The 25,300-nt window shown below is 39.3% G+C and overlaps 1 protein-coding gene across 11 annotated transcripts in view; it reads right to left on the bottom strand.

Annotated features, from left to right (window-relative positions):
- The window catches only part of hycc1 (hyccin PI4KA lipid kinase complex subunit 1), a 62,308-nt gene extending 44,060 nt beyond the window's left edge, over positions 1-18,248 (bottom strand). For 3 of the 11 annotated variants that reach the window (XR_012394507.1, XM_073930665.1, XM_005173736.5), the window contains exon 1: positions 1,617-1,696. The gene's annotated coding sequence lies outside the window, so the exon portion shown is untranslated. Of the gene's footprint in view, positions 1-1,616; positions 1,697-9,862; positions 10,116-14,740; positions 15,177-18,119 lie in introns of those variants that run through there. The other 8 variants (XR_225184.5, XM_073930664.1, XR_012394510.1 and 5 more) reach the window with 5 other exon arrangements.
- Positions 18,249-25,300: the final 7,052 nt, after the last annotated feature.

The raw sequence follows: 25,300 nt of genomic DNA, 5'->3' as shown, positions 1-25,300 counted from the left end.
CTAACAGGTTTCACAATCTAAAGGAGGAACCGTGACGAAGGCCACATTATTCTGTCATGTTATATGCTTGTTTGCTGAGAGAGATTCTTTTGAATCAGATAATCCTGTCAAAAGGAAACATTTTCCACAAGCCCCGCCCTATGCATGCTTATTTTTACCCAAGGATTTGCATAATCAGGCTATGCATTTACATGCAAGTCCAAATTGATTTGTATAGCGCACAATAGACATTGTTTCACAGCAGACAATAATAACGATGCTGGTGTTTATAGTGTCTTAATATCTTCTTCATTAAAATAGTGTTTGTGCACACTTGGTGAATAAAGTAAGGCATTTTTTTCCAATTATACAAGCTATTCAGATGTAGAAATGTGTTATATAACACATACTGAATGTGCATGTGTGTGGATGCTTGACATCTTATATTTGTGTCCACATTTAAGCCTCATAATGCATTAAGATCAGTTACAAACACACAAACTAAAGACCATTTGCATTTAATCATTTGGCAGACGCTTTTGTCTAAAGCCACTTACAATTGAGGAGGCATTCAGTGATTCAACAAGAAGAGGCAATACACACAACAAGTGGAAACTATACAAAGGAACTGTTGATGCTCAGAGAATTAAGTGCTCGAGTTAAGGCTGATTTATACTTCTGTGTCGAGTGATCAGCGTGACCCAGCGTGACTTTTATGCTTAGACTCAGTAATTTTAGTGGAAACTTCAGATGCTGTTGGTTGGTTGCTGTTGGTTGTGCAGCTTTTTTTACCAACTAAGTTTGTCGATGTCAATATAATGACACAGATCTCTGCCAGAATCCCGCGGAAAAAGTGATTGACAGGTGGTCATTTGTGTGCAACTTTACTTTTACTTTATTAACTCTTTATTTATTTATGATTTGGTTATGGGTAAAACAAAGACCATGCGGGTCAGCTAGTTGAAATTGTAGGCTACAAAGAATTAATTTGTTATGAATTAATTAATTATTCATAAATAATTAATTAACCGCCGCCTACGATGCCATCATAGATTTGTGTATATTTATACATAAATTACACATTCACTTATATCTTATGACGGTTTTGCATATGATGATGGATTTAGGAAATAATGACTGATCTGCTTCAAATTGCCACAAAATGTGATATTAGTAAAACATAATAATTCAAGTGCATTATGAGGGTTAATCTGTCATTCTTTCTAATATAATAAAAATATAATATATCACTCATAACAATCATTTTCTTACTAATCATTGGTTTGAAAGCAAATTCACTGTATATTTTCACTTTTTAAATTAGAGTCCAGATGTAAGTCCCCTACTAAGTGGACTATTTGACAAACCCTTAACAAGAACAATCCCACAAAGCTTTGTCAATCATTTGAGAAGATTAAATCTACTAGATTAGTTTGACGTCCAACACCCAAGCGACTCAAGCCCCGAGTCTCCACCACAAACACACTTCAGGCTCCCGATGAGTGTGTGACTCACTGGAACGCACATACACTGCCTTCAAACACCAACACACACACACACAGACAGAGAGAGAGAGAGTCACAAACATTCCTGATGATTCCTGACAGGCCGGCACGCTTTATTTCGAGTCCACTTACCATCCGAAGTCTGAATGACAGACGAATCTCCCAGCATACCCACAGAGCGACTGCTCTCATTGCAGCACAAGTGTTTCTTCATTTCCTGTTTCAAACCCTTTAAGCCCAACCCACCCACGCAGAGCCGAGAGCCAATCAGAGCGCAGGAGGATTGTTGTGTTTTTTTCAGATGGGTGTGTGTGAAATCTGCCCCGTCTGCTTCAACCAGTGCTGCCAGACACATGCCAGTGACACAGTTAAAACCAAGCACACACACAAAATCACTCACTTCACAACCACAGCGAGGGAATTAACAGGATTAGGACTGTGCAAGATGACAATATACACTTGAAGTCAAAGTTTTTCACCCTTCTGTGGAATTTATACTCTTTTACAAATATAATTAAGTAAATCAATTTTCACAGTATTTTCTGTCATGTTTTTTTCTTGTTAATAAAGTCCTTTTTATAGCTTGGCTGAAATAAAATGCAAAATAAAAAGTCTATAGTTTCATATTATGCTCTACTGTTTATTTCGTGGTGTCACAGAATACATAGTTTACAGTTTATTGTTGTGCGCACTATCGCACTTCATAACAAGGATGCAGACAGACACATGAATAACAGCTAGAAAAGCTCCGATCAGGATTTTTGCCTTTAACTCTTGAAGCGAAAGTCGATGCGGTCACGGACCTAGTACCGCAGAGTTTAACTGGTTAAAGGTTTATTTAGCGATCATTTTTGTATTTTTTTTTTACGCTGGACCTGTAATGATTCATTTTTGAATAGTGGTTTGTAGTTTAGAAATATTTATTTTACATTTCTAAATTTTCAATCATTAATTTCCTTCGGCTTTATTCATCAGGGGTCGCCACACAAGAATGAACCACCTATTTCTACATTTTAAATCCAACAATTGTCCTGAAGTTGTATATAAAGTGGAAAACATGATCACATATGAACTTCCTAGTATATAAACGCACTCATAATTGTTTTAACATGTTGTTTTGCTTTTGCATACTTCAAGAAACGATCACAAATGTTTCGGTTCTTCCTCTGGGTGTGAAACTATTCACTCCCTCATCCAACTGCATTTCAAGTCACCAACCACATTTACGTCATCAATTATTCAATTTTCAAATCACAGTTATATATCACATTGGGCAACATTAATCATAAAATTATACACTCACCGGCCACTTTATTAGGTACACCTATCCAACTGCTTGTTAATGCAAATTTCTAATCAGCCAATCAAATGGCAGCAACTCAATGCATTTAGGCATGTAGACATGGTCAAGACGATCTGCTGCAGTTCAAACCGAGCATCAGAATGGGGAAGAAAGGGGATGTACTGTAACTGACTTTGAACGTGGCATGCAGAGGAGCATCTCTGCACAAAAGCGTGAATCATCTCAGACTGGTTTCTTCAACATGACAATGAGTTCACTGTACTCAAATGGCCTCCACAGTCACCAGAGCTCAATCCAATAGAGCACCTTTGGAATATGGTGGAACGGGAGATTCACATCATGGATGTGCAGCCGACAAATCTGCAGCAACTGCGTGATGCTATCATGTCAATATGGAGCAAAATCTCTGAGGAATATTTCCAGTACCTTGTTATATCCATGCCATGAAGGATTAAGACTGTTCTGAAGGCAAAAGGGGGTTCAACCCGGTACTAGTAAGGTGTACCTAATAAAGTGGCCGGTGAGTGTATATACTTTAAAGTATTTGTAAAAAATGTTTCAAATAAATTACATTTTTATGTAAAAAAAATTAAAAAATTGTCCTTTTATGAACTATTAATTGATTGAATGTACATAAATGGTACTATATCATGGTATATATCACAATATGGATATCAGCTATGATATTTTTGTCGTATCATCCAACCATAAACAAGATCTGACACGACTCTCTCAAAAAGCCCTCTGAGAAGGGAAAAAGATGTGACCCACAATGACCCGTCAGCACAGAAACAACCCCGAGGACATGATTTCAATACATCCACAGACCTGAGTGGCTGCCGAAGACGCAGAAGAGCCCATTAAAACACTTCCACTCCTACACGCTGCACAATAATGGCAGGAAAACCCACTGAATTAGCTTGTCAGACTGTGAGCTGAGGGGCTGACGGATTTAAGACAAATGAGGGGAAAAAAAAGAAAAGGAAGTCGCATGACTCTCGCGTGGAAGAGTTTAGACTAGTGTTTAGGGATTTATTAGCTAAGCATACATGACATTTATTTGCTACCATAACAGTTATTGTTTTAACAATGTGCGATCTGACATTTGAGTACTAACAAACTAACAAAAATGGGTGTTGAATGCAAACACTGACTGCATGATGATGAATAGGGTACATACCAAAACATGCTATTGAAATATAATAAGAACATCCTTCTTTATATAAAGAAATCAACAGGCATTATACATTTAAATCAGGCTTATTGTTCGACAAGCTAATTTTACAAACATTCATGCAACGTATGAGCAATTTGTACATGCACTCTGTTTTGCTCAGGACGTCAGTAAACGGCAGCGGCGGTCACAGCTGATCTACAATAGACACGTGAAGAAAACTCTGCAGACATGCGCTCGTGTCTGCATCCAGAAGTAACAACAGAGAGGAGAGGAAAAGTCACACCAGCGGGTCAAATGGGCCACAGGGAGAGAGAAAGAGAAATGGAGTTTACTTTCATTTTCTCAATCGCACTGAAATAGTGGCTTCTGCTGTAAGTGTCAGTGAAGACTGTCCAGCAAACACACATGCAGTGAAATTGTGCACAGTTTCTGTGTTTTTAAGTAGTTGGAGTGTTGTAAATACTCTCGCTCGCCTCCCTTGCCATAGTAAGCTACGGCGACAGAGCGCATCGGAGATAAATGACATCAGTACATAATAACCAGTTATGATTATTCCTGAACCGATACCGAATTGTCTATTTCTGCATCGCAGTGAGTCCACCGAAGAAATAATTAATTTTGACACCCCTAGCTAATACTACTACTAACAGTTATAATAATAATAATAATGATGATTTGTCAGTATATACGTTTGATGGAAAAAACACTTTAAATGTTTAATAAATGTTTAAATGACGGTAAATGTTTAATAAATAGTCCTGTTTATAATAATAATAATAATAATAATAATAATTAATATCATATTTCTAATTATGTAACCAGGTAACACAGTTTTATATTAATTAGGGAAAAATATCATCTCTGTAACTTCTTAAAGTGAAAAAACATATTTTACTGCTGCATCATTTATTTATTTATTTTTTTACATTTTAACAATATAAATAAACATAAAAATAAAGTAATGTAAATTCACCAATAGGGCTGCTCATTTTGGTTAATTGTCCCAAAGGAAAACCACCGTTCGTTATCCAAATATTACCATTAACCAATCAGATTATTATTAAATTATTATTGAATTAAAAAAATTGTATAGATGCGTCTATTTTGTGTCTTGATTCTGTAAAACCAAGAAAAATTAAATAGCGTCCATGATTACACATACTGTGCAATAGTCACTTTGTTGAATGAGCACTAATTTGCCGTTATTTGTTTAAGATTTACACCAAACTAGCAAATCAAAGGGTAAAAATCTGTTAAAATCATGCAATGTGTCCCCATCATGTCTTCACTTAGCCCTCGTCATTCCAACAATCCAACTGACCAATTCTGAAAATACCACATATCTAGTTTGTGCGATCCTCACGCACAAGAACCTCTTATCTGCGGTTTACACACTGCTGCTATCTTTTCTGGCCTCGTCACGACTTCCAGACTCTTTCAAGCACATCAGGATATACAGGTGTGCTCAAGGATATGTTGTTTGCTTGCCTCTGAGTCAGACTCGGACAAAGCCATTAATCCTTCAAAATAGCAAAAATGGATGTCATGAACCTCGCAGCTGATAAATCCTGCCCTCTGACTTGTGGAAATGGAGAAAAGATGTTCATAAAGAGGTAAAAGCTTGCCATTTTTCAATGCAATATGCGTCAGTTTTGAAGCCTTTTCATGTGACTCACAAGCCAGGTTTATTGTGTGTACTTCAACCTAAGTTTCTGTGACTTACGCATTCGTTTGACTGCAGTTTCTAGTTAAAATGAACACTAGGGGGCAGTATGACGCCAACCATTTTTGTTCCTTTTCACACTAACAATATTATCAACAAATAAATTATTATTGTCATGCAGTTCTTTGCACAGCATTGAATAAATACTAAAAACTATTTAATGCTGTCTGTGATTTGTCCATACAATAAACTTTTCTGGTGTTTTCAGTTTGCTCAATAGCTCAATTTGTCTGGTGTTTGTGCTGCATGGTGCTTGGGTTTGAGTCTGGTAAAAACACACGTACACAAAAGTGCTAAAAGCAATGTAAAATCAATGTAAAACTACATTGTCGTAGTGCACTTTTCTAGTTCACGTCAGTGGTTCAATCACGTACAAGAAGGGTGTGTATCTGAAATGTACAACAAAACATAACCCAAGCAACATATTTCTGATTAGCAAAGCGCCCTCTAGTGGATATGTGACCTGAAACATGCAACAAAACATAACCAGAGCAACATATTTCTGATTAGCAAAGCGCCCTCTAGTGGATATGTGACCTGAAACATGCAACAAAACATAACCAGAGCAACATATTTCTGATTAGCAAAGCGCCCTCTAGTGGATATGTGACCTGAAACATGCAACAAAACATAACCAGAGCAACATATTTCTGATTAGCAAAGCGCCCTCTAGTGGATATGTGACCTGAAACATGCAACAAAACATAACCCAAGCAACATATTTTATATTTCCCAAAAATGTGCAAGCTGAAACTCATATTTCCAATGAGCCTGGCCAGACCCATCTCACAAGGAAACTATTTTAAATTTTAGTCAGTTAAGTGGCTAAATAGTATGAATTTAGTATGAACTAAATGAGTAGTTCAGTCATATAAAAATGTACAATTTAAAAACAAAATAAATTTAAGGATGAATATAATTTAAAATCACAGTATTTTCTGATGCATGCATAAAAGACGAAAAAATGGTCTCTAATGAATGTATACAAAACAGACAGATATGTGTCTCACACATGCAAAAACCTCAAATTCGAGAGCTTGGGGAGAGTTTGGATGGAAAAATCCGATGAGGGTTTTCATAACTCCTAAACGGTCTGCACTGCATGTTAGGCTCTTGTTGGAAACAATGTGGAACCTCAATGGCTAACCATTTTCACGTTTTTTGGGCCTGTCCAAAAATACAGACTTTCTGGTATGACTGCTGATAACTGGAGAAGAATTGGACTACTCATTTATTACATTATACTCTGGGAAAATACCAAAAATTATTCCAATTATTGGCAAATACTTAATTCAAATCCTTTTAGCGAATAGCAGAAAAGCCATAACTCGAAAATAGTTTCAGGCTGATCCTCCAACAAGGGTTCAATGGATAGGAATTGTAAAGGAAATATACTGTATGGAAAGACTGACTTTTAAGCTAAGATTTAATAAAAAAAAATACTGGCAAAAATGGTCTGAGTATGTCATTGTAAACAATTTGTGATATGTATGTCAAATGTATTTTGTAACCCTTATGACAACCCCTTTGTTCTTATTTATATTTTATTTACCCCCTTCTGTCTTCTAAATAAAATTATAAAAAGTATAAAAAAGTTAAATTTTTTAAAGGGTGCATGACAAAACACTTTTTGTAAATTGTACGAATGAGATTGTAGAAATTTATATAAATTAGCCAATAAATCAAAAGTTACGAATTGCTGTGAGATAGCGTTGGCCTATTTTTCCAACACCATGGAGCAACTACCAACATCGTGTTGCTGTATTAGCTATTACTTCTCCCAAAAAATCCTGTTGATGCTTTACAGACCCAACACATTTATGTATCCAAGTTTGACAGTTCGTGAACAAGTGTTTTTTCTGTGCTGCATTAAAGCTGTCTTTTTAATCTATTTTAAGCTCAGATTCATGTTAGCTCTGTCATTTGTTTGACCGATTTTGTTGTTTTCTTGCATCTCTCTGTGACACGATCTGCAGTGCTTGTCATGTGGAGGTGTTGTGACGACTGTTCAGGTGGTTCTGGTCCACCTTCATCATCAGGAGGAGGAAAAAAGGCTATTGATTATTTCAATGCCATTTCGAAAAGCTTTTATTCTGCTTATACAAAGTGCCACACTAATGGACAGCCAACAAAGAGGGAAATGGGTTACTCGGGGCACAAGCGGTAGTCGTGCTACAGCTGAATGGACTCTCTAAACTGAATTCTGAATAAACCAAGAACAGCCCTGTTATCTTAAAGAAACAGTTCAGGCAAAACTCAAGAATGGGCAAAAATAAGAGCTACTGGCAGCATCACTTAAGTCTGTTTGTCACACAAAGCTACTGTAATAACCATCACAGTTATTAACGTCTACACCTACCCCATCCCTAAACCCAACTATCACAGTTAATAAAGTCTTGACCTTCCCCAACCATCAGTTATTGACATCTACACCTACCACAACCCTAAACCCAACCATCAGTTAACAACTAGACCTTCCCCATCCCTAAACCCAACCAACATGGTAATTAAGGTCTACACCTACACCAAACCAAAATCCAACCATCACAGTTGTTATCGTCTACACCTTCCCCAACCATCACAGTTATTGACGTCTATCCCTACCACAACCCTAAAACCAACCATCACAGTTATTAACGTCTACACCTACCCAATTCCTAAACCCAACCATCACAGTTATTAACATCTACACCTTCCCCAACTATCAGTTATTAACGTACAGCTTGCCGAGGCTTTGATACTTGACGCGCTTGCAAGTGTACTGTTATTTGCAACCACAGGGTGCGATGTGGAGTAGGCTAACCGTCATGACAAAATGGACGAAGAAGTCAGCGTGTGCCGTTGCCAAATAAATGAATATAATAAACTTGGAGAGAAGCTTTGCTGAAAATGTTCTCTGGTAAGTGTTTCCGCCATATTGTCAACAACATCTCGTTGTGACATCTTGAATGGTTCAATGGGATCTCGATAACTGTAAAGCCTGGTTTACACTTCTGCGTCGAGTGACTGGCGTGACCCATGGCGTCTGCCTTGCATGTTGCCATGCATCTATACTTCTGCGTGCTGTTTCTGTTTCTCTGCAATAACGTACGAAACGCTAGCTGGCAGTGAGGCGTTTATGTTCCTCTGTGTCGCGTTTCTTCGCTGGTGCTTTGTTTTTTCTGAACACTACCTTAATGTAAAAGTGGCTCAAACTCTCTCATTTTAAGGCGGGAATCGGCAGACGTGCAATTATAAGGTGAACACAAAACAAAAGTCTCCATCCGGAGGTTCTTCACAGGATTCGACACTTGTAAAGACATGCTCCATCAGGCTCATACAGCTCTTACCTTTGCCCACACTCGTCAGCGATACCAAGGCGACCGATCACAGAGCTTGCGTAACATGTCGTTACGACGTGTAGTTACATTTTATGAGAGGTGCGCATCACTGACGCCTACGGCCACGGTGAGGGCTACGCGTTTGACGCAGAAGTATAAATCAGCCTTAAGTTGCACCTCTAACTTACTACAAGTTACGCCCCTCTCTTGCTGTCCACATATAATACACTTGTTTTTTTAGAAACCATTTTAAATGGCAAAATTTTTATTTTAGCAGTTTATCATTTTTCAGAAAACTAACATCATATTGAAAAATACACAGAAACTCAAATAATCTTAGCGACAACCTGTTAAAATAAATGATTGGGTTTACATGCTAAAAATAAAACCCTGTACTTCACAATGTACTTCACAAGACAGTATTATAAGCCATAATGTTTTAAATGAAATAATACTCTTAAAAAAAAAATTGTTAAAAAATAGGACTAATAGCAATAGCAAAAAAATAGGACTGATTAAAGTTGAATGTAGTTACATTTTAAAAGATTAATTCAATTGTTAGTTTCCTGTTAGCATTTCTTTTTCATTCTAAAAACAAAAAAGCAAAACAAGCCATTATAAATGAAAGATCCGGTCATACAAAGAAAAAAATTACGCCTTAAAAATACCATTTAAAAACCTGAAAAACACAATATTATTAAACTACAATGTCAACTGTTCATAGATTTACAAGGTAGAGCCATTCAGAATTACACTATGAACGACTACAATACAAAACACTAATAGTCACTCAAATAAAACTAAAATCTATTATTATCATTGTCAGGAGAGTGTCAAAACCCCAATTTCACTCACCCTCAAGACTTAGCCATCCCTGTGTGACAAAAAAATCCTACAATATCCACCTTCAGCACAGAAAAGCACAAATCACACCATTTATGAAGCACTAATGCTGCTGTACTCCAGACGCCGTTTAGAGAATTATGCAACTCACACACACACACATACACACGACACAGGCAACGTCTGAGAAACAGCAGAATTAATGAGGAACATTCAGAGACAAGAATGAAACAAGGCGCATAAAAACGCCACACCTAACGCATGTGACCAAACACACGAGTTATACTGCAACACAATCAAAAGCTTCACTTCCAGTTTTGTGCATTGAGCCTAAAAGCAGGAACTAATTACAAAGTATTATGTTCTGAAAGTGGGAAACCCCATCAAACAGGCCCTCAATTTTCACAATGAGTGCTTTCAGTTCAAGAGATATTGACTGTTTTTGTTTTCGGTTTTGTTGCTTAGTGGTAAAGGTTTACGATATTGATCATCTGCACATGATAATAGGGGACTTGTTGTTTTATCGAAATGCAAGTGGCATGATTCACTTTTGGCAAGTTGGCAAAACACAAAATCTTGAGTCTAAAATAGAAATAAAACAATTTTCATAGATTTGTTTTAAATATCTATATATTACTTCTAAATTAATTGTAGTTATTTGAGTCTTTTCACAATTACGTAACAATACTTCAAGCAAAAACGTTTGGCTTTTTATATTTATTAGCTTATTTCAAATAACTAGATTTAGGTTTTAAGATTTTAGTTTTAATTAACTATAGGGTTGTAACGATTCACCGTGAGTCGGATGAAAATTTATATAAATATTTGATGATTCAAACCGTTTGAAACGTTGAACGAATCGCAATACATGTTTTGACCAGAGGGGGCGCAGGCACAAGCTCACTTTACCTGCACATCAGCGGCGAGCAAGAGGCGGGCGGCAGAGTAAAATGACAGCGGTGAAATGCGCATTTTCTAAATGTATGCGCATCTTGCCGTTTTCACCAACAGTTTTTTATGCGCATTTCCAAAATACACATAAAAATAGGTGGATAGTAACATAGCTAATAATAAGCTCTGGGTTTTTTAACCTCTATTTATCTAAGAGCCAATCACACAGCAAAAACAGAAAATCTAAAAGTGTGTTGATATTAGAGATGTACCGAATTTTTGGCCACCGACAAATTAATCGACCGAAAATGGGTTCAGTCACTTGTAAATCTGGAAGCATTAACAAATTATATCAAGATATATCGTTATTGTTCAATATGGAAAATAATTATTGAGATTGCATTTTTGCCATATCACCGAGCCCTAATACACAGTATACGTATCGCAGACGTATGATAAATTATATTTATTTTATGCATTGGTTGGTTATTTATCTAAATTTGACCAATCAGACCAATCAATAGCCCAGACCAATCAATAGCCCCACCTCCCAAATAGTCATTGTTCTGCTATTGGCTGGAGCACACAAAGCTAGATCTATAGCAGAAAATAAACACTGATGGACGGAGTCAAGGCAAGAGAGTAAAATGACAACAGCCAATCAGAGTCTGAATATCTGCGGAGGGTTTCCAGCCTGATCTCACAAGATAACGTATTTTACGTTTTGCCATTTTAGTGGCTAATTCGTACGTATTCGTACGAGTTCAGTCGTACGAAATTGTACGATTTTAAAAAGGAGGCGTGGCACCTAACCCCACCCCTTAACCCAACCGTCATTGGGGGATGAGCAAATCATACTAAATTGTATGAATTAGATCATACGAATTCATACGAATTAGCCACTAAATAAAAAAATTACGAATTGCCGTGAGATGTGTTGAGGTTTTCACTCATTCACAGCGTTTTAAATACCGTGACACAGTTTATTTAGTCTTAATTAGATCTGAACATTATATTTTCCCCCTTTATTTTAATATCATTAAATAAATAAATGACTTAAAAACATAGCTAATTAAAATAGCATGTATCTAGGGAAATGTTATATATTAAGTAATAAGACTTATTGCAATACTCAATAACAATATTGGATATTTGTTTCAGTATCGAGCATCCTTACTGACATCTTCTTAAAGGTATTTGACCCAAAAATCTAAAAAGCATGTATATGGTGGAAATTACAATCCCAGCGAGCACTTAATTAGAATGGGTAAAAATGATCCTTTCTAGGCCACTTGGTTGGAAAAGTTAATAACTAAGACATACATGAGAGATTGAGCTGCTGGTGGCACTCGAAGGGAGAAAAAAAACTCTCTCTTTAATAAGGCTGCAAGATAAGACGGCTGCCCAAATCTCTCATTTCATTTCCTAGGAGCCGCGAGCGCCCTGTCAAATCTGCGCTGACTTCTTAAGCTCTTATTCTTAATGACAGCCCTGCGTTTGTGCTCCGAAGCGCTAGACCTCGAGGACGATGGAGACACTGTCAGAGCCAATTACACAACACAGACGCCAACACATTACAACTGCGTATCTGCACCTCCCTCTATTGATTTAAAGCACAAATTAATGAGCCGCCTGTGGGTCATGCATGTAGAGCGTCCACTGTTACACTGGCAGTAATGAACGTCTATACCTCGCTCATGTTAACAAGCCAGGCTTCATGTGTGCACAGATTTGATAAAGTGCCATTTAAAGGTCAGATTTGGAGCAGACATCAGCGCTCGGGGAGGAAAATCCAAACCACAATGGACAGATAACAGAATCAGAGAAAGCCGCAATCACAAAAAAAAAAATCAAGAGCTGCGCATGCTTATACTTTTATTATCAGCAGAAGTCTGGACCAGCACAGCTTTTTCTGGACAATAGGGCTGTAACGATACACCAAACCCACGATTTGGTTCGTATCACGATTTTTGGCGCACAATTCGATTCGTATCACGATTTTTTTTTCGCGAGGGGTGGGGAAAAAAAGATTTTTTAAAACAATTTTTTATTTAATAACATTTGAAAAATCTTTAGAAACTGAACATCAAAGAACAATATTAACTATGCAAATTATAACAATATAAATAGCCATATATTAAATAAATAAATAAATAGCCAAAGCTATATCACTTCTGTTTTCTTCATAACAAAATACTGTTGAATTATTATTTTTATTTTTATTTAATTTTTATTTATTTATTTATTTTTTATTTATTTTTCTTTTTTTTTATTATTTAGTGTTGCATTGTTATAAATGGGCATTGTCTGTTAGTGTGTTTCAATGTGTTTTGTAATTAATAGTTAAAATGTTAATAAAAATATGCTATATATATATATATATACTGTTGAAAAACCAAACAGAACTAAACTCCATTGAGTAGATGATTCAAGCATGTTGAAAATTCTTCTTCAACCAAATTCTCTTACATTGAAAAAGTAAATTAAATGGCGACTGTTTCACACTGAGGTAACTGAGGCTTAATGCCCGTGCTGCAAACCACAAATCAAGTAAACATTAAACAAATAAACAACTCATTTCTCTCAAGAATACCGAACTCATTTTATTTAAGGGAGTTAAAAAATTCTTCAGAAACACCATCATGTCAACATTGCAGTGAAAAAACGTGACAACTTTCCTTACTCTGCCGAGGAGTCTGGACATCTGGTGAACGCCCATCTCTCTCTGCGCAGCCACATTAACAGTGTGAGCAAAGCATCGTATATGCGGTGAAAATCCGGCCGCTTTGACAGCATTGGCAATGATTCTGCCGTTGTCTGTTGTCAAGAGGGGTTAAGTTGGTTTTGTTTTTGATATTCCTGACACATTCAGACGATCCCTTACTGATGCCGTGTTCACACCAGACGCCGAACGCGCGGATAAATCGGGCTATTCGCGCGTAAATAGTCGCGTGAACATTTGAGGTTACTCGCTTCATTCGCGCGTCAAACCCCGCTTCATTCGCGTGTCAAATTCACTTCAGAACAGATGCGGATTCGCGTGATAGGCAGGGCTTCTGTCTGCCCCGTGACTCTAGCTTCATAGCTAAAGGGCTAACATGGATTTTATGAAGAAAATAACAGTGTTTCTGTGCTTTATGAAGGATGATAAACAGCGTCGATACGTTTAGAGCCGTGTCTGAGTCCACTACATCCTTTCAGAGGTGCATCCAGCTCTATGAGCTCAAAAACTCCTCCAGAAACTGAACCTGGCTGATGGAGGTTTTCAGCGGTGCTTCTGACTGAGCCCAGCCAAGTTTGATGAACTTCTTGTCGGTGTCTGCTGGGGGATTTCCCCTGGGACACCGACAACAGGCGATACGTCACAATCACGCCCCCACAATCAGCTCCTGATTGGTTAACGCGGCGCGAATGTCTGCTGAAGTTCAGATTTTCGTACGCGAGTGATTCGCGCGAAATGCACATTAAGCGCGTCAAACGCGCAAAACGCTCAATTTGCGCCACGCCATTAGCAGGTAGTCACAGGTGTGTCGCGATTCTACCTTATCACACCGCAACACAGGATCGTAGATCTGACTGTCGCGATTTCGGTTTCATATTGTGTATCGTTAAAGCCCTACTGGACAAGCACTTATAGTGAAAAAGATTAAACAAATATCAAGGGAGAATCATTTATTTTAACATTAATGCCAGTGTTTCCCAACCCTGTTCCTAAAGGCACACCAACAGTACACATTTACATCCTCTTCCTATTCAAACACACCTGAATCAAACCATCAGGACATCAGAAGAGACTCAAATATGTGAATGGTTCTGATAGGGGAGACATCCAAAATATGTACTGTTGGTGTGCCTTAAGGAACAGGGTAGGGAAACACTGGTTTAAATCTTCTAAATGTGAATTTGTAGCACACTATTCTGGACATAACATATTGATAATAACATCTAAAGACAACAAACTCTCGTTTAATTATACTGCAGCCTTTAACCATGACTAACCTGGCAAATTTGAGCAATCCAGCAATCCAAAAGCAATTTCAGCTCATCATTCCTGTGTTTAATTCACAGACTGTGGTCGTGGCTGAGACTATAGTGACGTTGATCCCCTCACATCTGCTCCAATGAGCTCACAGAGCATGCCATAATGACCGCGGCGCACATTAGCGCAGCTGTGTTTTCACGTGCCAGAGGAACACCAGCCACATCTGCATGCGTGTAATCAGCTGTCAGATAATGAAGCGACACCACTGTGATTTTATGCAAACAGACCAGGCCTGGCTGCACACGACGCTTATCGCTTCACCAGTGGCTTTCTCTCATATGATCGAGGCCGTTTCTTTTTATAATCTCGTTCCTTTAAAAAAACAACAGGCTGATCGTCTGTCCTGCAGTGACAGGAAGGAAAGCAAACCTTGTGACTGAACTCATATTACACATCTTAAAGAGACAGCTCACACCCCCAAAAATGAAAACTCATTTGCTAACACTCGAAAGTAAAACAGAATATTTGGGTTGAAATAGTGGCGTGGTGATAATATTATAAATCATGGATTCTCTTTTCTTGGTGATATTTCCCTTTAAGTTGCACAAACACCCTAAAAAAACAGCAATCTCACATGCATCAATGTAGAATGTATACTAGGGCTGCATGATATTGGAAAAATCTGACGTTGTAATATAATTTTGCTGCGATTTAAATTGCGATATGAATAAAATTTCAGAAGACTTGAGCTCTATTTGACATGAAATCATTTACTTGAATTGTAAAAATCTTGTAGAGGAGTGAATCAAAGAGGTTGTGAGAATAAATAAACAAAATTAAAGTGAAATAAGTAGTCAGATATTCAGGTACAGTAATCCGATACGATATTATCATGATATTTTGCCCCCGATTATGATAGATCACGATATCAGCGATACATCACAAGAAAACCATCCACAATATATCATGATATTTGTAAATGAAGTGGGGAAAAAATGCAACAAAAAGTTATAAGATGTATTTTTTTTTATTAACAGCATTTAAACTCACCGGCCACTTTATTAGGTACACCTCACTATTACCAGGTTGGACCTCTTTTTGCCTTCGGAACTGCTTTAATCCTTCAAGGCATAGATTCAATAAGGCACTGGAAATATTCCTCAGAGATTATGCTCCATATTGACATGATAGCATCACGCAGTTGCTGCAGATTTGTCGGCTGCACATATATGATGCCAATCTCCCGTTCCAACACATACCAAAAGTGCTCCATTCGTTTGAGATCGTGTGACTGTGGAGGCCATTTGAGTACAGTGAACTCATTGTCATGTTCAAAATCATTGAAGATCCCAGTAGATCAGCCGTTTCTGAAATACTCAGACAAGCCCGTCTGGCACCAACAACCATGCCACGCTCAAAGGCACTTAAATCCCCTTTCTTCCCCATTCTGATGCTCGCTTTGAACTGCAGCAGATCGTCTTGACCATGTCTACATGCCTAAATGCATTGAGTCGCTGGCATGTGATTGGCTTATTAGAATTTAGCATTAACAAGCCGTTGTACCTAATAAATTGGCCGGTGATATTTCTTAGAATTGCAACATTGATATACCGTATGTTCGATCCGCCATTACAAGAAGCGCCACCTTATGCATGATCGCTGTTTCAAATGTAATGTAAAATGTAAACACGGTCCGTTCTTCATTGATGATCAACAACTATAATTAAACAAATGCAGCGATGTGACTATTGCGAATGCACACATTACGATATTGATGCTGTAACGATATATTGTGCAGTCCTAAAACTGTAAATACAAATAAGCAGGGGCGTTAATTCATGTAAAGTTGGTTTTATATTCACACATTCAGACTTTGCCATTCAATAATACACTAAAGCAGAATTAATAAGGCTAATTCAGATTAATTATACGATTACGAGCACAAAGTGACAACTTGTGACATGATTCTTATATTTTTTACAACACTACTTTGAATATTCGGTCTAAAATAACATGCAAGCATGACTTTAAAACAACATTAGCAATATTTAATAGAATGTAAACATTGCAGTGCTTTGATAGTCAATGGCAGCTATTATGATTTCCTTATTTAGAATTTTCTGAAATTATATTATTAAGGAGACAGAGTCAAAACATGCAAATAAAAAAACTACTTCACCCCAATACATTTTAAACCATTTTCATCCAATAAACCCCATCATCAAATATAAAGGAGACCTATATATACCTTACCACATGACAACCCAATTAACACTGTGACAAATTAATATCATAAATGGGTCGAAGTTGTAATTTGTAAGATATTTAGCTTATATTAAAGTTGCATTATTGGTAAAGTTGGTTTTATATTCACACATTCAGACTTTAGCATTCAATAATACACTAAAGCAGAATTTAAAAGGGCTAATTCAGATTAATTATACTTTAATGAGCATAAAGTGACAACTTTGACAAGGCACTAATATTTTTTACAACACTACTTCAGAAATTCAGTCTGAAATAGCATGCAGATATGACTTTAAAACAACATCAGCACTCTCTGACTGACAGTAAACATTGCTGTGCTTTGATAGTCATTGGCTGCTAATATGATTTCCCATTTAAATGTTTGCAAAGAATAATTTTCTAAAATTATATTATTAAAGAGAAAGTCAAAACATGCAAATATAAAACCAACTTCACCCAAATAGATTTTAAATGCATTAAACCCCCCCACAAAAGATCATTTTTATCCAATAAACCCCATCATAAAATATAAAAAAGACCTATATATAACTTACCACATGACTACCCTTTAAAATACCGAAAAAAATAATATTAAAAATGGGTCTAAGATATAACTTGTAAGATATTTAGCTTATATTAAGCAACATTATTCGCTTACATGCATGATACACACACACTCAAGCATTTCAAATAGAAAACAATGCATGTGAGCACACTAACAAGCACTCAAACATGACTCAAAAATATTCATACACTTAAACCAATACAAGTATGCAAATACAAACCAACATGCATGTAAACACACGGCATACCCATACAAAGCGCATACGCTCATACACACAAATGTGCGTTACATCCACACACACACACACACACACACACTTCAGCAGTGACAGCTCGCGCGCAACTGCCATGTCAACTGCTTAAAACAGCAAACACAGAGTCTGTTCTAAAACACGTGTGCTTTCACATATAAAGTTTGCAAAGACACACACGAACGAGTTTAAAACACATATATGAAGCCTTTTTATTATCATAAGCTGAGTTTGTTCAGTCAGACACATGAGAACAACCGCCGCGCCATCGGTACATGTACACGAGACGCACATTTAGAGCTCAAATAAAGGCTGTTATTAAACATATACTCACTTATCATGCTCTTTAAACAGCTTCCCTCCCGTTCGACACGTTTATGTCTCGGTTAATCCATTTACGCGCTGAAATGACTGAACACACGGGAGTCACTCGCCAGTACTTTCACACACTTCAGTCTAACATGGAGCGAGTTAGGATTTCTGATTGACCGCGGCACGAGCCAATGGCGTAGGAGCATATAAAACCCAACGGCGACTCCACAAATAACAGCCAATCAAGAGATGGCGGAGGCGGGGCTACAGGGTTTCCACTAGCGAGATAGAGTGCATCCGTTGTAACTAGTGTTAAATATATTTATGGTGGCTTGAAAAGCCAACATACTGTTATCTCACGTAAACTTATTATTATTAATGGGGTTTGCCATAGGCAAAGTCCATTCTTACAATTGTGCTGGCTTATTATTCTTCTTCTTCCTTCTTCCGTACCATTTTTCGGCGCGTAACTAGTCCCGCAGCTTTCGTCCCAGACCCTTGAAAGTGGGCTCAAATCGTCCGGTCTTATCGGGAATGGTGTGCTATGACTTTTATAAGGGGTGGGGGGTTTTTTGGCCCCGCAGGGGCCAAAAAACCCCCCCAAAAATCCCATAGACTTAACATTGAGCCGAACTTTGACGACTCACAGCGCCGCGTGTGAAATTCATAGAAATATGGGATTCACAGCATCTGTAGAGGGTTGCAGCCTAAGTGAGAACATACCTTGCAAGGGGGTAAAAGTTGCACCCCTGGGGCTCTAGGACGTCCCAAAGTGCTCCCATTGACTTACATTGGCCCCATTGACTCCCATTCATTTTTCTAGGAGAGCACTAAACGCGCCGCGAAATGGGACGACCTTTTAGGCGTTATAGCGCCAAGTGTGAAATTCGTAGAAATATGGGATTCGCAACATCTGTAGGGGGTTGCAGCCTGTATGAGAACATACCCCAAAAAGGGGTATAAGTTGTACCCCTGGGGTGCTAGGACGTCCCAAAGGGGTCCCCATTGACTTTACATGGCCCATTGACTCCCATTCATTTCTTGACTCACATGTCAATCACATTACATAGCAGTGTCATACAGACTTGGGGGTTGGCTAACTTGACTGAGGCAACCAATCAGCATCTCAATATGATTTTGAAACTCACAAGCCACGCCCCCCCAAACCATTTAAAGACCCTTAATAACTGCCCCATTGACTTAACATGGGGTGGGGCGTCCCATTGCACATCCCATTGACTTCCATTATAAAGGTCACACATCTATAACATTACATAGGAGTGTCATAGAGACATGGGGGTGGGCTCATCTGACTCAGACAACCAATCAGCATCTCAATATGATAATGAAGCTCATAAGCCACGCCCCCAAACTGGTCCCATAGACTGCCATTATAACTGCCCTACATGCATATCTTTGCTTAGCAGTGTCCTATTGGCTTGGGGGATGGCTCATCTGACTCAGACAACCAATGAGCATCTCAATATGATAATGAATCTCACAAGCCACGCCCCCAAACTGGTCCCATAGACTGCCATTATAACTGGCCTACATGAATATCTTTGCTTTAGCAGTGTCCTATTGACTTGGGGGTTGGCTCATTTGACTTGGACAGCCAACCACATTCAAGTTCACTCTGTAACCTCGCCCATAGCAACAAAAGAGAGTACCCTAGCAACCGTTCATCAACAGCTATATCTCAGCATCGGAACATCGTAGAGACTTGGGGATTGGCTCGTTTGACTCATGCTAGCAAACGGAACTTCCTATATGCTACACATGCTAGCAGTGACTAGCTACATGCTAATATTGACTAGCCATGTACTGTAACTTGCTAGAAATGCTCACTAAGTATAAATATTTCATCAGGCATGTATGTGAGGCTTGCCTAGTAACCACCCAGGGTACCCTAGCAACTGCCTAGTAACCGCCCAAATTACCCTAGCAACCGCCTAGCAACCACCTAGCAACCGCCTAGTAACGCCTTAGTAAGGGCCTAGCGACCACTCAGGACACCCTAGCAACCGCCTAGCAACGCCTTAGCAACCACTCAGAATACCCTAGCAACCACCTAGCAACACCTTAGCAACCACCTAGCAACCACTTAGGACACCCTAGCAACCGCCTAGCAACGCCTTAGCAACTACTTAGAATACCCTAGCAACCACCTAGCAACACCTTAGCAACCACCTAGCAACCACTTAGGACACCTTAGCAACCGCCTAGCAACACCTTAGCAACCACTCAGAACACCCTAGCAACCGCCTAGCAACACCTTAGCAACCACCTAGCAACCACTTAGGACACCTTAGCAACCGCCTAGCAACACCTTAGCAACCACCTAGCAACCACTTAGGACACCCTAGCAACCGCCTAGCAACACCTTAGCAACCACTTAGAATACCCTAGCAACCACCTAGCAACTCCTTAGCAACCACCTAGAAACCACTTAGGACACCTTAGCAACCGCCTAGCAACACCTTAGCAACCACCTAGCAACCACTCAGAACACCCTAGCAACCGCCTAGCAACAACTTAGCAACCACTCAGAACACCCTAGCAACGGCCTAGCAACGCCTTTGCAACCACCTAGCAACCACTTAGGACACCTTAGCAACCGCCTAGCAACACCTTAGCAACCACCTAGCAACCACTCAGGACACCATAGCACCCACCTAGCAACACCTTAGCAACCACTCAGAATACCCTAGCAACCACCTAGCAACGCCTTAGCAACCACTTCGAATACCCTAGCAACCACCTAGCAACGCCTTAGCAACCACTTCGAATACCCTAGCAACCACCTAGGAACACCTTAGCAACCACCCAGCAACCACTCAGAACACCCTAGCAACCGCCTAGCAACACCTTAGCAACCACCTATCAACCACTTAGGACACCTTAGCAACCACCTAGCAACACCTTAGCAACCACCTAGCAACCACTCAGGACACCCTAGCAACCGCCTAGCAACACTTTAGCAACCACTCAGAACACCCTAGCAACCATTCAGAACACCCTAGCAACCAAAACAAATACATTGTACCCCATCGATTTGCCACGCAAACCCCATTCACATTTCCTTTAGGAAATGTACAATTCTAGTTCTTCTTCTTCTTCTTCTTCTTCTTCTTATTCTTCTGAGACTAATTTTAAAGTGTATCTCCTCCTAAACTTTTCAAGCTTCATACTTCAAACTTTCGTCAAACCTTCAAACTGGTCTGACTCGGGTTGCTATATCTTTTCCGACTGATCCGACTTTCGGTTTTCCGAAAAACGACCCGGAAAATTCCCAAAATTCCCATTGACTTAACATTGGGTCAAACTTTGTGACCTTATAACTCTGCATCAGACTGTCCTACAGACTTCTAACTGGGCTCATTTAACTCAGTCTAGCCAGCAGCCAATAACTGATGACCTTTAAACTTACTAGCCACTCCCTAGCAACCACTTTTGGCACCCTAGCAACTGTCCCATAGACTTCCATTGTAAAAGACTGCCATTGACTTAACATTGGGTCAACCTTTGTGAGCTCATAACTCTGCATCAGACTGTCCTACAGACTAGAGTCAGGCCCCATTCAACTCAGTCTAGTCAGCAGCCAATCACTGATGACCTTTAGACTTACTAGCCACTCCCTAGCAACCACTTATGGCACCCTAGCAACTGTCCCGTAGACTTCCATTCGAAAGACTCTCATTGACTTAACATGGGATCAAACTTTGTGAGCTCATAACTCTGCATCAGACTGTCACACAGACTAATGGCTGAGCTCATTTAACTCAGTCTAGCCAGCAGCCAATCACTGATGGCCTTTTAACTTTCTAGCCACACCCCTAACTACCACATACTGCACCCTAGCAACTGTCCTATAGAATGTAATTAGCTGTGCTATAAAATGCTTATAATTCTAACATGCTAATGACATGCCAATCATGCTAGCAACATGCTACTCATATGCTAATCATGCTAATGACATGCTAACTCATACTGGAAACATGCTAATGACATGCTAATTTGTACTAGAATCATGCTAGTAACATGCTAATTCAAACTAGACTCATGTTAATAACTGGCCTACATGCATATCTTTGCATAGCAGTGTCCTATTGACTTGGGGGATGGCTCATCTGACTCAGACAACCAATGAGCATCTCAATATGATAATGAAGCTCACAAGCCCCGCCCCCAAATTGATTCCATAGACTTCCATTAAAATAGGCCAAGATGCATATCTTTGCATAGCAGTGTCATAGAGACATGGGGGTTGGTTCATTCGACTAAGACAACCAACCACATTCAAGTTCACTCTGTAACCTCGCCCATAGCAACAAAACAGAGTACCCTAGCAACCATTCATCAACAGCTATATCTCAGCATCAGAACATCGTAGAGACTTGGAGATTGGCTCGTTTGACTCATGCTAGCAAACGGAACTTCCTATATGCTACACATGCTAGCAGTGACTAGCTACATGCTAATATTGACTAGCCCAGTACTGTAACTTGCTAGAAATGCTTACTAAGTATAAATGTTTTATCAATCATGTATGTGAGGCTTGCCTAGTAACCAACCAGGGTACCCTAGCAACTGCCTAGCAACCACCCAAATTACCCTAGCAACCGCCTAGCAACCACCTAGCAACGGCCTAGTAATGCCTTAGTAAGGGCCTAGCGACCACTCAGGACACCCTAGCAACCGCCTAGCAACGCCTTAGCAACCACTCAGAATACCTTAGCAACCACCTAGCAACACCTTAGCAACCACCTAGCAACCACTTGGGACACCTTAGCAACCGCCTAGCAACACCTTAGCAACCACCTAGCAACCACTTAGGACACCCTAGCAACCGCCTAGCAACACCTTAGCAACCACCTAGCAACCACTTAGGACACCCTAGCAACCGCCTAGCAACACCTTAGCAACCACCTAGCAACACCTTAGCAACCACCTAGCAACCACTCAGGACACCTTAGCAACCACCTAGCAACACCTTAGCAACCACCTAGCAACCACTCAGAACACCCTAGCAACCGCCTAGCAACACCTTAGCAACCACTCAGGACACCCTAGCAACCACCTAGCAACACCTTAGCAACCACCTAGCAACCACTCAGGACACCCTAGCAACCACCTAGCAACGCCTTAGCAACCACTCAGAATACCCTAGCAACCACCTAGCAACCACTTAGGACACCTTAGCAACCATCTAGCAACACCTTAGCAACCACTCAGAACACCCTAGCAACCGCCTAGCAACACCTTAGCAACCACCTAGCAACCACTCAGAATACCCTAGCGACCACCTTGCAACACCTTAGTAACCACTTAGCAACTAGTCAGAACACCTTAGCAACTGCCTAGCACCACCTTAGCAACCACTTAGCAACCACTCAAAACACCCTAGCAACCGTCTAGCAACACCCTAGCAACCACCTAGCAACTAGTCAGACCACCTTAGCAACTGCCTTGCACCACCTTAGCAACCACCTAGCAACCACTTAAAACACCCTAGCAACCACCTAGTAAAATGCTAATTCATGCTAGAATCATGCTAACAACATGCTAATTCATGCTAGAATCATGCTAGTAACATGCTAATTTATGCTAGATTTATGCTAACAACATGCTAATTCATGCTAGAATCATGCTAGTAACATGCTAATTCATGCTAGAATCATGCTAACAACATGCTAATTCATGTAAGAATCATGCTACTAACATGCTAATTCATGCTAGAATTATCCTAGTAGCATGCTAATTCATGCTAGAATCATGCTAGTAACATGCTAATTCAACCACTTCAAACTTTCAGATTCGGCTTTTCAAGCCACCATAAAGTTTGTCCTCAAACTTTAATATCTAGTCAGTATTGTCATCATGCGTTATTCATAACGGGATTTACATGCTTGCTTTGTGGCTTGTGATAGATTATAAAGGTAGAAAGTAAATTAAATATGTTTAATAATTAAAATAAATGTACTTAATTCTGCCAACTTGCCAACTTCTACGTTAACTAATAATTAAAAACAGCATTGCATTAATTTACGAGCAATATTACGGTGATACTATTGTTTACTTTTTGGTTTATGTCATAAATAGCTGTATGTAAGTGTATATTTTCAATTATTTTCAAGGATAAGTATAATAGCTGCAGTTAAAACTGCTGGTCCTGTGATAAACTGAATTATTATCCATATTTGTTGATTATTTTAAACTTTAAACTGGATTTGGACTGGAAAATGTAAACTAAAATCTTCCAAAATGGCTGCTTTAACATAAAAACATGAAATATTACATTATAATTTTAATTTAAAACCAAAATGAGATATAAAAAATATTAATTACAATTTTTATTGTGGTTTTAATGTGGTTTGCCATGTCCAGGTTGGAGGAAAGTCCTTACCCCAGGTGGAGGAGTTCCAGTATCTTGGGGTTTTATTCATGAGTGAGGGAAGTATGGGACAAGAGATTGGCAGGCGGATTGGTGCAGCGGCAGCAATAATACGGTCGATATACCGGTCCATTGTGGTAAAGAAGGAGCTGAACAGAAAGGCAAAGTTCTCGATTTACCGGCCAATCTACGGTCCTACTCTCACCTATGGTCATGAGCTTTGTGGTCATGACTGAAAGGAAAAGATCTCGGATACAAGCGTCTGAAATGAGCTTCCTTCGCAGGGTGGCAGGGCGCACCCTTATAGATGAGGAGCTCTGTCACCTGGGAGGAGCTTGGAGTAGAGCCGCTGCTCCTCCACATTGAGAGAAGTCAGCTGAGGTGGCTCTGGCATCTGTTTCGGATGCCTCCTAGAAACTAGGGAGATGTTCCAAGCATGTTCCACCGGGAGGAGGCCTCGGGGAAGACCCAGGGCACGCTGGAGGGACTATGTCTCTTGGCTACCTTGGGAACACCTCTGGATCTCCCCTGATCCTGGTCTGGGGAGAGGTTAGTCTGGGGTTCTCTCTTGAGACCCCACAACCTGGCCCCGAGTTTTTGTAGTTTAAAAACAGTAAAATAACCAAATCTGATTAAACATAAATGTATAAAATGATATAAATATCATTTTATATTAATAATAAAAATTTAAATTTAGTAAAAAATTGAGGGAAAATTCTAAACAATCAACAAAAGCTGTAGTACATAACATAATAATATTATATATAAATAAACAATGGTAGATTAATTTATGCTGATAGACATATAGA

The sequence above is a fragment of the Danio rerio genome, chromosome 19 (genome assembly GCF_049306965.1).
Source record: "Danio rerio strain Tuebingen ecotype United States chromosome 19, GRCz12tu, whole genome shotgun sequence".
Lineage (NCBI taxonomy): Eukaryota > Metazoa > Chordata > Actinopteri > Cypriniformes > Danionidae > Danio > Danio rerio.
Note: the sequence above shows the minus strand (reverse complement) of the source record. Positions and strands in the feature narration are given on the sequence as shown.